This window comes from Brachycentrus maculatus, unplaced genomic scaffold (genome assembly GCF_059751285.1).
Source record: "Brachycentrus maculatus isolate JH-2025_06_01 unplaced genomic scaffold, ASM5975128v1 h1tg000147l, whole genome shotgun sequence".
Taxonomy (NCBI): domain Eukaryota; kingdom Metazoa; phylum Arthropoda; class Insecta; order Trichoptera; family Brachycentridae; genus Brachycentrus; species Brachycentrus maculatus.
In genome coordinates this window covers 1,458,245-1,474,727 of record NW_028280900.1, presented here as the reverse complement: position 1 = coordinate 1,474,727, position 16,483 = coordinate 1,458,245, and the positions used below count along the sequence as shown (strand labels likewise).

Below are 16,483 nucleotides of genomic sequence, written 5' to 3'. Positions count from 1 at the left end.
CATAGCCACGTCTGAGGCCGGTCTGGCGGCAGCGGTCCACTCAAAGACGCTGTCTCTGCTACCTTACTAGCGAAATCCAACGTGTACCACCACTGGCAGGGAACATGATAATATTGGAATTTTTAATAACTTTTAAGGCACAACATTTTCAGTGTGTCCAAATACTAGCTCACAAAATCCTCGGAAAATAATTGTTCGGACCTCACATACTAATAAAAGTGTTTCTGCTCAATAAAAAGCCTCTTTTCATCTCACCAATAGATGTCTCTAGTGAAGTTCTAGTGATTCAATAATAATGTTTCAAAATTGGTTCATATATAGAACTTCCAAGAATTTGAATAGTGTGGTTGTCGATAATGGGTAGAATTAGTGAATATTACACGTGTGTAAAGTGATCACTTAAACCAGCCCAGGCTTCCATATTCTTCATCTTTGATGAGATGTCAAAAAAAGAATACTTTTAAAGTAGATGTATACGGGGAAATTTAGCGAATAGATGATTTCGTATTTTTGGGAAGTATGTTTTCTAGGGGTGGAGAGATTGATAATGATATAAAAGGGAGAGTGAATGCTGGGAACGGAGCGAACGGGGCACTGCATTTAGTGCACTGTATTTCAAATATGTATTTGAAAGTGGTCAGGTTAGGAGTCAGGAATAATCGGCGATGTAATGTAGTTTTATTAATATAAATATATGTATATATATATATACATATATATATATATATATATATATATATATATATATATATATATATATATATATATATATATATATATATATATATATATATATATATATATATATATATATATATATATATATATATATATATATATATATATATATATATATATATATATATATATATATATATATATATATATATATATATATATATATATATTAGCTGAACAAGGAATTATTCATTTTTTTAAACATATTACATACATAAGTCATAAGTATATATAATTGTCCCGATGAATAATTTCTATTTCTCATTTTCGGATTTCAAAGGATTAGGAAGAGTTCTTTAAGGTGGTATGGACGTGTGGAGCGAATGGATAACGAGAGAATGACTAAGAAAATATATGTGCCGAATGGACTTATATTTTAGTGAGCGGGAAAACAGAACGAGGACGGCCGAAAAAGACTTGGCACGATCAGATCAATCAGAACCTTGTATCTGGTGGTGTCAAAAGTCTGCGTAATCGGAGGGCATGTATAGTTGTGATGGAGGCGAGGAGTGTATGTCAAGACAGAAGAGTGTGGCCATTTATAAATATTATGCATTAACATTTTTCAAATGTTTTTAGGCTTCCAGCACAATTTCGCGAAAATTGGGAAAATAAATTTTGACAATATCTCCTATATTTTCTTGAAAAAATATATTATTTGTTCAATTCCATTAGGTGCGACGCTGCTGCCTTTCGCGTTCAGCGTACGAGTTCTATTTCTAGAAACTGGAGACTTAATATTCAAATTACGATTTACGATTTCCGAGAACAACGAGATTGTGTGGCAATTTTCTAAAATCGCAACACAATGCCCCGCTGAAATACAAATTGGACGATTTCATAAAATACGATTCCAACAAAATGACCATTCGTGTACGGAGATTAGATTTGCCTAAAATATCGCTTTTGATCCGTGAAATTTCCCGACTTTGAACTCGTCATATAACGGAATGGGACTAGTTCACAGTAGTTACATTGTGCTTGTATTGTTCGTAGTATGACGGTATCCTATTTTTTTCTTGCGAAAAATAGTTTTAATTATCTGAAAGATCTGTTCTACGAATATGGTTAACAATTTCTTTAAAAGTAACGCTTAACAGTCGAAAAATAACGGCCGAATATTAAAAAAACGAGATACCATGTCACAAAACATTAAATGCATTCCAAGTATTTGCAATTAACAACAAAAAACAACTATCTAAGTAACGTATGTATTAATTTTAAAATCAAACACAGATTTTTTATTCTACTAAGTTGTATTTTATTAAAAAAACACAAAAATTAATATTGTGACAATTGTTTCGCCTAGTTATGGCATTTTCAAACGAATGTTCGTATGAAAATGCCATAACTAAGCGAAACAATTATGACAATATTAACTTTTATGTGTTTTTTAATAAAATACAACTTAGTAGAATCAAAAAATCTGTGTTTGATTTTAAAATAAATACATAAATTAAAATGGAGTTGTACAAATTAAACGCCAAATCAATAAATCAAAGTAACGTTTCTTAATCGAAATATGTACTTAAAGTATAATTTCTTGAACGTTTTTTCGCAGATAATTTGTAGGACATTAACGAGAAACTAGAACTTTGTTTTTAACCAATTTTTTAATGGTGCTTTTCTCCAACCAGTTTCAACTAGAACTTTGTCATCTTCAGGGATAATCTTAGGGAAAGGTTTCCCTGAAGGTGACAAGGTTCTTGTCGAAACCGGTTAGAGAAAAGTACCTATAAAAAAAGTGGTTAAAAAAAGTTCTAGTTTAATTATAAAGGAATAGTGTATAGATTATGTGCAAGAACTAGAGAGTTACAGTGCTAGTTACGTCTACATTGATTTTTAGCACATAGGATACAGAGCAAAGGTAATTTATAAGAAAAAATCATTATTTTAACTAGCTTTGGATACTGGGGTAAGAACTGACCTTATTGGCTAATGTGTGGATCAGCCTTATTTTTAATACAAAATTTATTTATCTTACAACACATTACATACATAACAGTTACATGTATAATATTCTCGATGAGTAATTTCCATTACTTATTTTAGGATTAAGGTTAACAAGGTACCTACAAAATTAACAAATTTTTGAAACATAGTTAGAACAATAGTAAAAAATAGTCGAGAAGAATATAAATAAAAAGCAAATAAATCATTAGAATGTAAAATTTTAGTGGGATTTATTATTAAAAGATTACAGGATTGATTTATGATTTATTATATATAAATATGTCGTGATACGCAATGCCAGAAAAGAAGTTACACGCACAGATAAACGCTTGCATCAAGCGCGACATAATCGGTCACATGGTATATGGTACAAATCGATGTGATGTGTAGTTGTCCGGATGTCGCCTTCCTTCCCCAGGTGTTCGCTCCAAATGCGGATAAGATGGCCATTTGGAATGCAGGATGTTCGTTATCAGTAATTGTTCCTGAGTCTGATTTTTAATTCTATTGTATAAAAGTTGTTAATTACAGAAAAAAAAACACAATTGGTCCTCGATCTATCATCGTATCTTAAATTTTCACAATTTCTAAATATTTTTGGTCTAATATTGATCAGAAATCAAGAAAAAATGAATAAATATATAACATTTTGAGTTTGTCCAAATGCTTGTTCACAAATCTGGGTTTCTTCACTTATTTTTTTTATATTTGTCTGGGCATTTACAGGGCTTACGATCTGTCGTAAACTGGTTAAGTGATCAATTTACACACGTGTAACATTCACCATTATACCCATGGTTGACACACCACCAATTTTTCACTCTAATATTTGTTCAATATTATTAACCCTGGACTGGTACCTGAAGCAGAAGGCTGATCACCTTTCCTTTGTGTGTTAACGACCAAGATAACACTACGTTTATAAGATAACAATGTAGTGTCCTATGCACCATTGGGGTGCGGATAAGGGTTTGATATGATATGACACACCACCCTTTTTATCATTCAAGTCAATAATGAACCATATCATGACGTTCCATGAATGAGTTCACAACAGCCATCTACGATTAGATTTAGATTGGATTTAGGATTATCCAAAAAAAGAAGAGTGTGGCTGTCAATCATGGGTAGAATGGTGAATGTTACTGACTGTTTATAACTGACAAACTTATCTCACTGTCGAAGAGTCGACGCTGTATAAACTGATCCCGATTATAGGAAGGTAAGGTGATTGATTCTGCACTCGAAATCTAAAAGAGAAGTGGAAAATATTTAGAATTGTTATACGGGAAAGGAAACGGAGGAAATGGAATAGGTAGGAAAAGGAGAACAGCACCTCTAGCCATTTAGACACTTCTAATGTTCGAGTCTTTCGGGGAAAACCTATTTACCCATTCTGTTAGCTTTTATTTTTCTGATAGTATTTATATTTAAGTGACAGCTATTGTGGCCTGCGAAAGCGTTGTCAACCTGTGTCAAGTAAAACATAGCCTTTTATCTTTTTTCCATTTCACTCGGTTTTTTACCCTAATCTTCACACCACACATCGCCTTTCTTTCTTTCCTGTGCTGTCGCACCACTTTCTTTATGGAAAAGACCCTAGAATTTTGCAAAGTGAACGTAAACTCAATAAATATTCTGTCAGCCATAGATCCAGTGACCTGGGAGGGTGTCCAACCCTTATTTTGTGGATATCGCTTATCTCTGCCTTTTTTGACTGTGGAGAAATTGCTCGCTTTATCCTTCCACCCCTTTGGCAGTGACCGCCACCTGCGTGAAGAAGCCCCTTCCCATTACCGGACATGATTTAAGACCGATTTTATTATTTCTTTCTGGTATTGGTGTAAAACATCGAACTACTGAAATAAAATAGCATTTTGTAATAAACGTAGTTATATTTTATATATTTAAAAATAAATGCAAAATGGGAAATAAAACAGAATTGTCACTATCAAGAATATGTCAAGGTCGTGTGAAATTGGCTCATCTTCGGAGTTTTCACTATCGATGCACAACCTTCCGTTTTGTAAACATTGTAATCGCTACTTTGAGTACAACAAATATTTTCGTACGATGTTTGACAATCGCCTATTAGACGAATCCGTCATTGTAAGACCGAAAACAATAGATTTTTACTAAAAAATATATTTCTACTTTTCACTAAATAAATTATGTAGTTAAATTTAATTTGTGAATATTATTGACGGATCAAAACTTCAGATACGCGCACGCTGCGATACAACCTCCCAGCTCGACCTCCGAAATACAACGGCGTTATCGTCGGTATATAGGCGAGCCTCGCTTTTAGCGAAGCATACCAAAGTCGATATATCGATTCAATTTTTTTTACAGATTTGTGTTATTATTATTTACAAAAATACGTCAATTTCATACCAGCCAATACGTCAGCCTGAGCGGCTCATTATTAGAAATAGGTATCAAATTGTGGTAGAATGGGCTCGAACCCAGAAACTCTGACTCAAGAGTCCGCGACACTAACCACGGGACCACAACCCGACACGATATTCTAATAACTCTTAGGTGCGCTTGTGCACTACACGGAATTTTATTGTCCAGCAGTCCGGTTAGCGTAAAAAAACGGATGATTGGCTTGTGCACTTGTCCGTCAATCTCCAGATCGGTGCGCATGAACTCGATCACGCTAAACTGTCGTAGTCGCTTTTATTTGACAAAACCGGACTGCCGGACAGTAAAATTCCGTGCAGTGCACAATCGCCCTTACGGATAAAACAAACCCCAACATATTCAAATGCAACTCAAAACAATCGTAAAACAATCAAGGCGGTGTGAAGCGATACATGTTTGTACCTCCCTACCCACGTGCGTTGTCCAGAGAGATGTGGCGAGTCTAGCCGCGTATTTCCATCGGACCGGGAAGCGGCGGGAAGCTGTCACGTGCCCCCCCCCCCTCCCCTGTCATCTCGCCGAGATGCAGCAGAATTAAGTGCTGTCATCAACCATTCACCCCAGTTGACTTCGGCCGCGGCGCAATCAATTAATCAAATAGAAACTGTTTATATGCTGAAATTTTCTTCGCCTCCTCTCCGCACCCAAATATGTAATCGATCGCTACGCTGAAAAACCTGATGGATTATTACTAATCAGTCCTGCGCTCCTGATTGTGTCTAGGAATGAGTGAAATGTATTTGAAGGGATACAGTGACGTACGTGAAGAGAATCAGTATAAAGGACATTACTGCTATTAGGGAAGAGAAAAGTAAGATTCAATAATAAAAATAAAAAATAACTCGCAAAAGCCTCTGCTTTTAAAGGCTCGTCTGCAGGTAGGGATAGTAGGAATACGGAAGGTAAAAGGGTAAAACTCAACACAAACACCCAGACCAGTTGAAAATAAAAATTTCTTGAATCTATTTTGGAATTGGCGGGAATCGAATTCTAAACGTGAAAATGTATTTTCAATTTAAGTTTTACTTAGTAAATACCAATATTTCTTAAAATCTATTCTGGATTTTGTTTTGGCACATTACGCATCATTTTCAAACACCGTAATACGGTGTTTGAAAATGATGCTGAATGCATCGAAACACGCGACAATAGATTTTAAGAAATAGTGGTATTTATTAAGTAAAACTTAAATTTAAAAATAATATTGGTTTTACCACAATGTGACTGCCGAACGAATTAATAAAAAGTGAAAATTTGTATTTAGACTTTTTTAAATATCCGTATACGTACGTTTTTTTACCATTTTCGAGTATTCAATTAAGGGGGCCAAAAAGGGAGGTAAATTTAAGCGGATATCCATAAGTCACGTCAAGTGTCAGTCCGAAATCGTGAGTGTCAAAATTAACATAAATTAAAACACGTGTTGATGTTTGTTAGCACGATGTGCACTGGGTCGGAAGGTGGGAGCTCGCCAAGAAGAGTGTATAACGGTCCCGGAAGTTGATGGGTCACTTCCGTTCCATGTTTGTTCTCTTAATTCCGTATAATTGGATATTCCAAATTTACAACGTTTCCACTATTGCCCTTCTTATTTTGTACGAGAAGTGTTTTATTTGTTGGTTTTGTCACACTGTTCTTATAGAACATTTTCGTTGACATTTTGTTGGTTCACAGTTACCACGTTAGTCGCGTTAGTTAATGGCTATTTTGAAAACAGATTGATGAAATCTTATGAATGATTTAATCTTAACTACATGTCTACCTTTAGTTGATTCGAGGGACTTGACCTTTTTAGCCTAAGAGCGTTCCCTTTGGTGTCCCAAAGGATTCAATTATTTGACCCGTTAAGCTTACAGAAAAAGTTTGCACACCTTATTCTGTCTGAAATTGTAGGCCAAGACAAATATTTTCAACTCAAAACGTAATTTTTATGATTACACACATTCTTGTCTGAGGGAGCGCATTTCAACAGCGTTTACTCTGCTTTCATCCTTCCTTTGCCAGTTCCATGTTTCGCTTCCATACATTAGTGTATTTTATTGTGTTAATAAGAAAATTTGGAGAATTATTCTGAGAACTGTTCCTTCTACAAAAATGTAAATGACGAGCAAGTCAGGTAGAAACTCCAAACGTTTTATTAAGAATACGATATGATTCTGTGTATCAGGTTTACATATCGCTCACTCCTTTCAAGAACGTCATAAATCAAAATACTTGATTTTTCAGGAGAACGATTTTAAAGTTTAAAAATATAACACAATGTATTAAAAATAAATATCAAGCCACTTATTGAACTTTTTACTGTGCAACAGATCTTTTTAGGTAAAACCCGAAGGTTTTTTCTACATTTGTAAAATATTTAATTTATTTATAAAAATAATTAAACAATACATTTTCTTCAAAATGCAAAAACAACATTTTCTGCCCTGTAACGGGTAAATATTAAGTTAAAAATATGCCTCTTTTGCTGGGATATAGTACATTTTCTGGGCATTCTGAAAACATGCACAACTGAAAATTGACGATTTTTGATTTATGACGTTCTTGAAAGGAGTGAGCGATATGTGTAATATTGATATATGAATCAGTAGTATTGTTATGAGTTAAACGCTATGTCGCGTGACTTCCTTAACTGACTCGCATGCGTTAGCATGCCCTAAACACATAGCCTTTCTTGGAACTGAATATTATCTTAATATTTCTCCAAACGTATTTTATAGAGAGTAATTAATCTTCCATGTGAGATGTTTTTATTCGAATATTTACAATTTTGTTTATATTAATAAAAAAAAACGATAATATTCATTTAAAGTAGACAGGTCAGGAGTAAAAATAATTAACGGGTACGTATGAGGAAATGCATGAATATTGAAGAGGTAAATAATAATGTGTCGGGTTGTGTCAAATAAAAGCTACTACGACAGTTTAGCGTGATCGAGTTCATGCGCACCGATCTCGAGATTGACGGACAAGTGCACAAGCCAATTATCCGTTTTTTCATGCTAACCGGACTGCCGGACAGTAAAATTCCGTGTAGTGCACAAGCGCTCTTAAGAGTTATTAGAATATCGTGTCGGGTTGTGGTCCCGTGGTTAGTGTCGCGGACTCTTAAGTCAGAGTTTCTCGGTTCAAATCCACTCTACCACCATTTGATACCTATTTCTAATACTGAGCCGCTCAGGCTCACAGAAATAGTATGAAATTGAAATATTTGTGTAAATAATAAAAACGCAAATATTTATCTTCAAAAAAAAAAGTTTTTGAATTAAATGTTAAATCAGTCACTGATTTTTTGAGTCTGCCAAGTTGTGTTTTATTGTTAAAAATCGCATAAAAATAAATTATGACTATTACTAGTTATGACATTTTCAATGAGGTGAATAAGGCGAATAACGATCGCAAAGGCGGTTTATTCTCTCTGCCTGCCCCTGCGGAGAAGTTGTCTGATGATTAAGTCTTTTTTGGAGGCTTCATTACATTCCAAATCACCGAGAGAGAATATATGAAAATCATAAAAGTTAAACAATCGAATTTTTTATGTCTGTTTTATCTTTGAAACTGATGTGAATAGAATCCGCGAAATTAAGCAATTTCGCTTTCGTGTGCTATGTACTTTTTTAATGCGAATTCCCAGGCATTATTCTTTTTGTGTATTTTTTTTTTCGTGAAATAATGATGTGCCCATGTATTATTATCGATAAATATTGTACACGTATCACTATCGAAGTATAGCAAAGTTTGTCATATTTCCTTACCGACACCGTTTGTGTCGATGAAGAAGTCAACATAGACGAAGAAGAATATGCAAGTTTAGGTACTTACATGGCTTTTAGTTCATATCGCTCACTCCTTTCAAGAACGTCATAAATCAAAAAACTTGATTTTTCAGGAGAACATTTTTAAAGTTTAAAAATATAATACAATGTATTAAAAATAAATATCGAGCCACTTATTAAATTTTTTACTGTGCAACAGATCTTTTAAGGTAAAACTTGAAGGTTATTTCTCCATTTGAAAAATATTTAGTATATTTAAAAAAAATAATTAAACAGTACTAATAATTAAACAGTAATTCAAAATACAAAAACAACACATTCTGCCCTGTAGCGGGTAAATATTAAGTTAAAAATATGCCACTTTTGCTGGGATGTAGTACATTTTCTGGACATTCAGAAAACACGCATAACTAAAAATTGACGATTTTTGATTTATGACGTTCTTGAAAGGAGTGAGCGATATGTTATGCACGTATCGCTATCGAAGGATAACATAGTCTGTCATTATTAAAGAATACACTTATTTTTTACCACTTGAGTTTATTTTATGACCACTAGTTTCGGAAGCTAAGCTTCCATCTTCAGATTTAAATGTAAACTCACATTGTTTTAAGTGTTTTCTTTTATAAGTCTTACCACAAAGTAAATGCCGAAACAATAAATAAAATAGTTTTATTTATTCAATATTTCCTCACAACCTGTTCGACCGACACCTCTTGTATCGATGAAGAATTCAACATAGATGAAGAAGAATATGGAAGTCTGGGTATTTACAGGACTTTTAGGTCATTTGTTATACAAGTATCGCTATCGAAGGATAACATATTCTGTCATATTTCCTCACAACCTGTTCGGCCGATACATCATGCCGACAGATGAGTATCGCCACTAGCGTGGTTGGGTGTCGCGTCTCGTGCGGAGTGCAGAGCGAGGACCGGCCTCGCGCGGCGCGCTGTACGGGGTACAGCGCTGTCGCAGCGGCGGAAGTGCGATCCGCCATACAGTTAGGGCATCTCCGGCCAGAGGTGCCAACACTTGCGAATTACATTTACCTCTTATTTTTAATGAATCCACGTATTTAGTTTTATGCGTAGCTTCTGGTATATTAAAATCATGCACTTATAGTGGGATAGCCTAAAATTTTCACTCATGAATTACGTGAAATTATATTATTGATTGGTTTGGCATTAACATTGGCTTTTAGGTGATATTATGTGATAATACTAATCAATCGTTTTATTGTATATATTATTTTTTGACATCTCATCAAATAAAATTAAGAATAAAGAAGTATAATATTAGAGTAAATTATTTTTTTGAGATCTCAACATAGACGAAGAACAATATGGAAGTCTGGGCATTTACGGGGTTTACGACCATCATAGGCTGGTTTAAGTGATCACTTTACACACGTATAACATTCACCAATTCTACCCATTATCGACAACCACAATACTCCAATTCTTGGAACTTCTAACATGTTGATCAATTTTGAAACCGACCGTTTGAATCAAGTAAAATTTCATAGGAGACATCTATGATGAGATACTAAACACGCTAACGATTACACCACGGAGACAGACATATTATATTATATATATATATATATATATATATATATATATATATATATATATATATATATATATATATATATATATATATATATATATATATATGTATATATATTTATATATATATATATATATATATATATATATATATATATATATATATATATATATATATATATATATATATATATATATATATATATATATATATATATATATATATATATATATATATATATATATATATATATATATATATATATATATATATATATATATATATATATATATATATATATATATATATATATATATATATATATATATATATATATATATATATATATATATATATATATATATATATATATATATATATATATATATATATATATATTGTTATTATTATTCTTCTAACCCTTATCTGCACCCAATGGTGCATAGGGCACTGCATCGTATAGAAACAGTGACATATTGATCGTTTAATACACGAAGGAATGGCGATCAACCTTCCGCTTCAGGTACCAGTCCAGGGTCATATTTAATAAATATTATATCACAACTTAATAACAAATTAAGCTTAGCGTGCGTCGAAGAGGTACTAGGCAAAAATCTATATTCACAGTATTTTTACATAATGCAATCTGTGCCATGTTCTCTCCGATTCCGCGGCTTCCCATGTTAGCCAATGCTTTTGAAAGTATAGATTTATTTAATATATTGTTATCCACCTTGAAGTCTGTACTTTCTCAGCATTTCTTCTCCATGTTATAATGGATAAATTTAAACGTTGTGTTTCACTCTCTCGCTGCTCGCTGATAGTGTGTGAAGGAGACGTGTATTTACCAGTGCTTACTATTTGTTATTTTATTATTATTTTATCTTTAAGACTTTCTGTTTCTCTTTTAGTGTATTCATTATTGTATATTTATATCAGATACTGTATATATGTATTATGTTAAAGGCATCAGCCGTTCAATAAATAAATAAATAAAATACTTTTTATTTATTTTTAATTGAATGTTGTTTACCCCTGTGTCCTCTTCCTCAGCCAGACATCCGTTCACACAGGTATTCTGGCGCACACATACACACGACCCATTTATGTGATACTTACCAGTACCAACATTGTTTGTTTTTTCACTCTCGCCTCTTGACGTTTCCTTCCTTTCTGGGAACTCTTCGAACACACACACACACGCATTTTAATGAAACAATCTTACACTATTTAAAATCTCGTGTCGATACTCGAATACAATCGCACGACATCCTCGGGACATGACATGACATCCCTAACGCCTCAGTCGTGCTCTATTCGCCATTTGAATTCGGACGAGATTTCCGTGCTTCTTTTGTGATTCGAAAACCGTTTTTCCGACGCTCGTTTGGCGGGATTTAGATATAAAAAAGCGCGAAATTTTAAATTAGCGAAGTGCCGATCTTTTGTTTGTTAAATTTCGATTCGGTTTCCGATACCGTGGCTAACTTCCGACTTCGTTGTTGTTTTTATTTTTTACACAACACTGTTAAATTATCACAATAATAGATTGTCGGAAGAGTTCCATTTATCGTGGTTTAACACTATAAATATTTTGTAAACATATTATTTTTATTCACAAATTCCGTTAATATTTCACTTGGTAACGAAATGGGGGAAAGAGATTAGGGTGATCCTCATCCTTGTATCGTATTCTCATGCAGTTAAAACTAACACTTTTTCTCGTAAAACAGTGTCGCTCTGCATACCACGTACTTTAAAAAAATAGAAACGCAGCCCGTTTTGTTATATTTAACACAATTTCCTTAAACAATTTTATTTAATTAAAATAAATTTGGATAAACAACAAAAATAATGTTCTTTTTAATAATAAAAGTAATTAATTTTAAATTTGGATTTAGTCCCCCTCCGTAGTCCAGCACGCTCGGCTACCGTTCTGGAGGTCCTGGGTTCGATTCCCATGGGGGGGGGTCAAATAAATATAAGTGAATTTTTCACTCTAATATTTATCCAATATTACCTGACGCCGAGAGCTGATCACCTTTTATTCATGTGTTAACGATCAAGATAACGCTGCGTTTATATGATGCAGTGCCCTATGCACCATTGCGGTGCGGATAAGGGTTTGAAGAAGAAATTTGGATAACTTAAATTGCATTTTTTTCCACTATCTCAATGGTATGCTTTTGTTCGTTCTAGAAACGTCACTTTGACGGTTAGTTTTGTTAATTTAGATTAATTAGGGAATAAAATATATATTTACTTAGAAGATTCCTGAGCAATATTAGATGGAAAATATCGTTTTATATAAGCAATGCGCGTGATAAAAATGTGGCAATAAAATCTTTGATACAGTGACAGTCGGAAGACGAGTGCCATGAGTGTGCCTTCTGTTCACTGGCTTTTGCTGTTGGAAAAAAATCTTCCACCACTTTCCAAAATATTAACCCATTTCATTTTAATAAATTACATAACTTCAAAATACTTTGATAATTATTGATATACGATACATCACACTGTGCTCCATTAGGCTCGGACACGGAAGAAAACGAAGCATGTATTTTAATGCCATGTTTTGTTGCCAATAATTGTTTTAATTGCTCATCTGTTATAATCGTCAGATAAACCATACAAAATATCGTATCATGCAAAACAGGGCTGTCAAAAACAGTTCTTAAGAGTTGCAATGCCTGCAGTTAATAGGTCATAAGTCCTTGAAAAGACTCTAAATAATATCTATAACCTTATATTTTTTTGGCAAATATTAGGATTGTTTTATAAGAAAAATATTTTTGTTTTTATTATTTACAAAATACTTTAATTTCATACTATTTATGTGCGCCTAAGCGGCTCATTATTAGAAATAGGTATCAAATTGTGGTAGAGTGGGTTCGAACCGAGAAACTCTGACTCAAAAGAGTCCGCGGCACACATTTTAAAATGAAAGCCTTTGAAATGTGATGTTGGCGACGAATGTTGCTGCTCTATGTGCAAATGGCGGATCCTCTAAACCTTTTGGACACATTTACGGAAGAAGTCCTGATAGCCTGGAAGAAAATATATCAATGAAAAGTGTCGAGAAGTCGATAAGGTCTCCGTCTTAAAAAAAAGGATCTATCTTGTGGGGTCCTATCTTACAATGTGTTATTGTCGATATGTTAGATAGTTTGATATAATAGATCATGCTCCTTGTGTGTTATTATTGGCTAATAAATTAATATGAAAAATCACAAGACTATCGATAACATTCTTATTAAAATCTGTAGAGAAGTAAGAGAGATATGAAGATTTAAACTTTAGATATTTTGATAAAAGGAAAAATGGACACCGCTATACGTCATCAAATTTTACGTCATCGGGTGTGTTATGGGGCGTATCCCTTTATGTATCTGCTTTATAAAGCTGTAATATTAGTAGTGTGAATTCGTTTCTGTAACGTAATTCGTTACCAGCTTACGAAAACAACGTTTTGACGAAAGCGAATTTTGCAAAAGAAAATGATGAATGAAAATATTGATTTTATCGGCTGTTATACACACAAAACGAGTCATACACAATCCTTTATAGGTTGAGTATGTTAAATTAGATGTTCCTCCCGAGTGATAATACCCTATTTGTGCGCTACAGATACTTGTTCGCGTCACCCTGCGTTGTTTTGATATGACTGACATTCGTTGAGGTTATTATTATAATAATGTGACATCGATTCTTGGTATCACGGCCCTAAAACTAATCACGCTGTATGACCGAGTGGACGCTTCGGAAAAAAACGCGGTGATGTAAATACCAGTTCCCGATAATAATTTCTAATGGCGCTCCTGCGGTTGTAGACGAATTTTTTCGGAAAAAATGCTTCGAGCGATTTCCGAGAATTTTTTCTCAGTAAAACGCAAATATCGCGTTATCAAAATGCCGACCATTCAAAATGTGTCTAAACGATTTAGAAATAATATTTTGTGTTCTAAATACGTGTATAATGTATACATGAACATCTAAATACGATTTGTTTTCTATCTAAACTGTGGTTGCAGCTTTTCTGTCTTGGGAGGGCACTGCCAAACAGTCTCAGGCGAAACGGCTTTCACTACAAATTTTAAAAAAAACGTGAAAATATTAAAAGCAAAATTGGTTATGGAATTAATGTGATCTAATGAACGAACATTGCCTAATACTGTTTTTTTGTTGCAATTAAGGGTGTAATCTCAAAGTCATCATTGATATTTTATTAATATTACACAAGATTTTTATATGTTTTCTTAAATGTTTTTCGCAGATACTTTGTGGCACATTTTATAAACTTTATAAAATTGAACAACTTTGTTTTAACCACTTTTTTATTATTAGTACACTTTAACCTACCGGTTTCGACAAGAACCTTGTCATCATCAGCAGGGTTTATTAAATTCTAAAACATTAAAATACTCATAAAAAATCCGATTTTATACGGAGTGTGTGGAAGTTTTTGGTAAGGGAATGTAATTAATTATAAGTATTTTAATGTTTTAGGGTTTCGACAAGGTTCTTGTCGAAACCGGTAGGTTAGGTTAAAGTGCACTAATAATAAAAAAGTGGTTAAAACAAAAGTTTTTTTAATTTTATTATAAAATAATATATATTTTTTATTTTACGTAGGTATATTTCTTCACCTAGGGTACATTTTGGAGTTTTCGAATTTTGCTTACTCATCAATTTAAACGTAACAAAATACAGCGACTCAAGCAAATAATCCACCTAATTTTAAACGACGTTGTTACCTAATTTTGACCAAGAATCGAAAAAAGATAGTTTAATGCATTGTTATAACAAGAGTGACGAGAAATAATTGCATTACTATGCTATTGTCATAACCAGTGGTTTTTTTTTACGAAATATGTGAGTACGTCATGTACGTCATAGACTATCAACATTATTAGAGGTAAACACTTTGATTTGTCTACCATATTGTCATTGAAAATTTCGTTAAACATTACGAATTAGGCTGCGTTCGCTTTGGGATTTTTGGCACCCTGAATTTTTTTGAATGAGGGCAATTTAAAGGAGGTGAGGATCGACTTAAATCTCTTCTTCGATTTCGGACTTCGTTACTTCGTTCAATTTACAACGGGTTTTGTGGATTCGGGTACTTAACTAGTTTTTATATTAAAATAATTTTTATTGGTGATACTGTAAAATATATTTTGAAAAGTGGTAATTTTTTACAGATTAATTTGTAAATATGAATTATTTATTAATAATTAGCTACTGTTTATATAAAATTAGTTAATGTTAGTTTTACGAAGTGAAGAAATGTCTATTTGGAAAAAGATACTCATTTTAATAAGGGTAAGACACGTGTATTCTAGTGTTTTTTTTGTTGATATCTCGATATGGACGAAGAGGTTTTTGAGATGGGAATATGGAAATCTGGATATTTAAACAGATTACAAGCTGTCATTAGCTGGTGTACGTGGTCACTTTATACACTGTGTAACGTTTAATTAACATTCTGTCTATAATTATTAGTGGTAATAATAAGCACAAGAGCTTAGTCTCTTTATTGGAGAGAACTGCGTTTTTAATTTTAATATTGCAATAGTAGAAATATATAGAAAATAAATTACAGTAAAAGAAAAAATTTAACCATATTAAAAAATAATACAACAATTACCTTTATTTCAAACATATGGGACAACCCTGGAGCTTGTGTTGAAAATGTGATTAATATGGTTGTAAAACCATGACTAGAATAATTCACTACTACTACTACCACCATCACGCCGTTTCCCCGCAGGGGTAGGCAGAGAGGATGGAACGCCACACTCTTCTGTCCTGACATACACTCCTCGCCTCCTAAACATTCATACATCTAGTCATACATACCCTCCGATTACGCAGACTTTTGACACCGCCAGATTTTAGGTTCTGATTGATCTGATCGTGCCAAGTCTTTTTCGGTCGTTCTCGTTCTGTTTTCCCTTTCACATTCGCCACATATATTTTCTTAGTCATTCTCTCGCTATCCATTCGCTCCACATGTC

At 33.3% G+C, this 16,483-nt stretch overlaps 1 protein-coding gene across 2 annotated transcripts in view; it reads left to right on the top strand.

Moving 5' to 3' along the window:
• Positions 1-16,483, top strand: part of Ptpmeg2 (Protein tyrosine phosphatase Meg2) — a 190,195-nt gene that overhangs the window by 15,383 nt on the left and 158,329 nt on the right. The gene's annotated exons all lie outside the window — the stretch shown is intronic.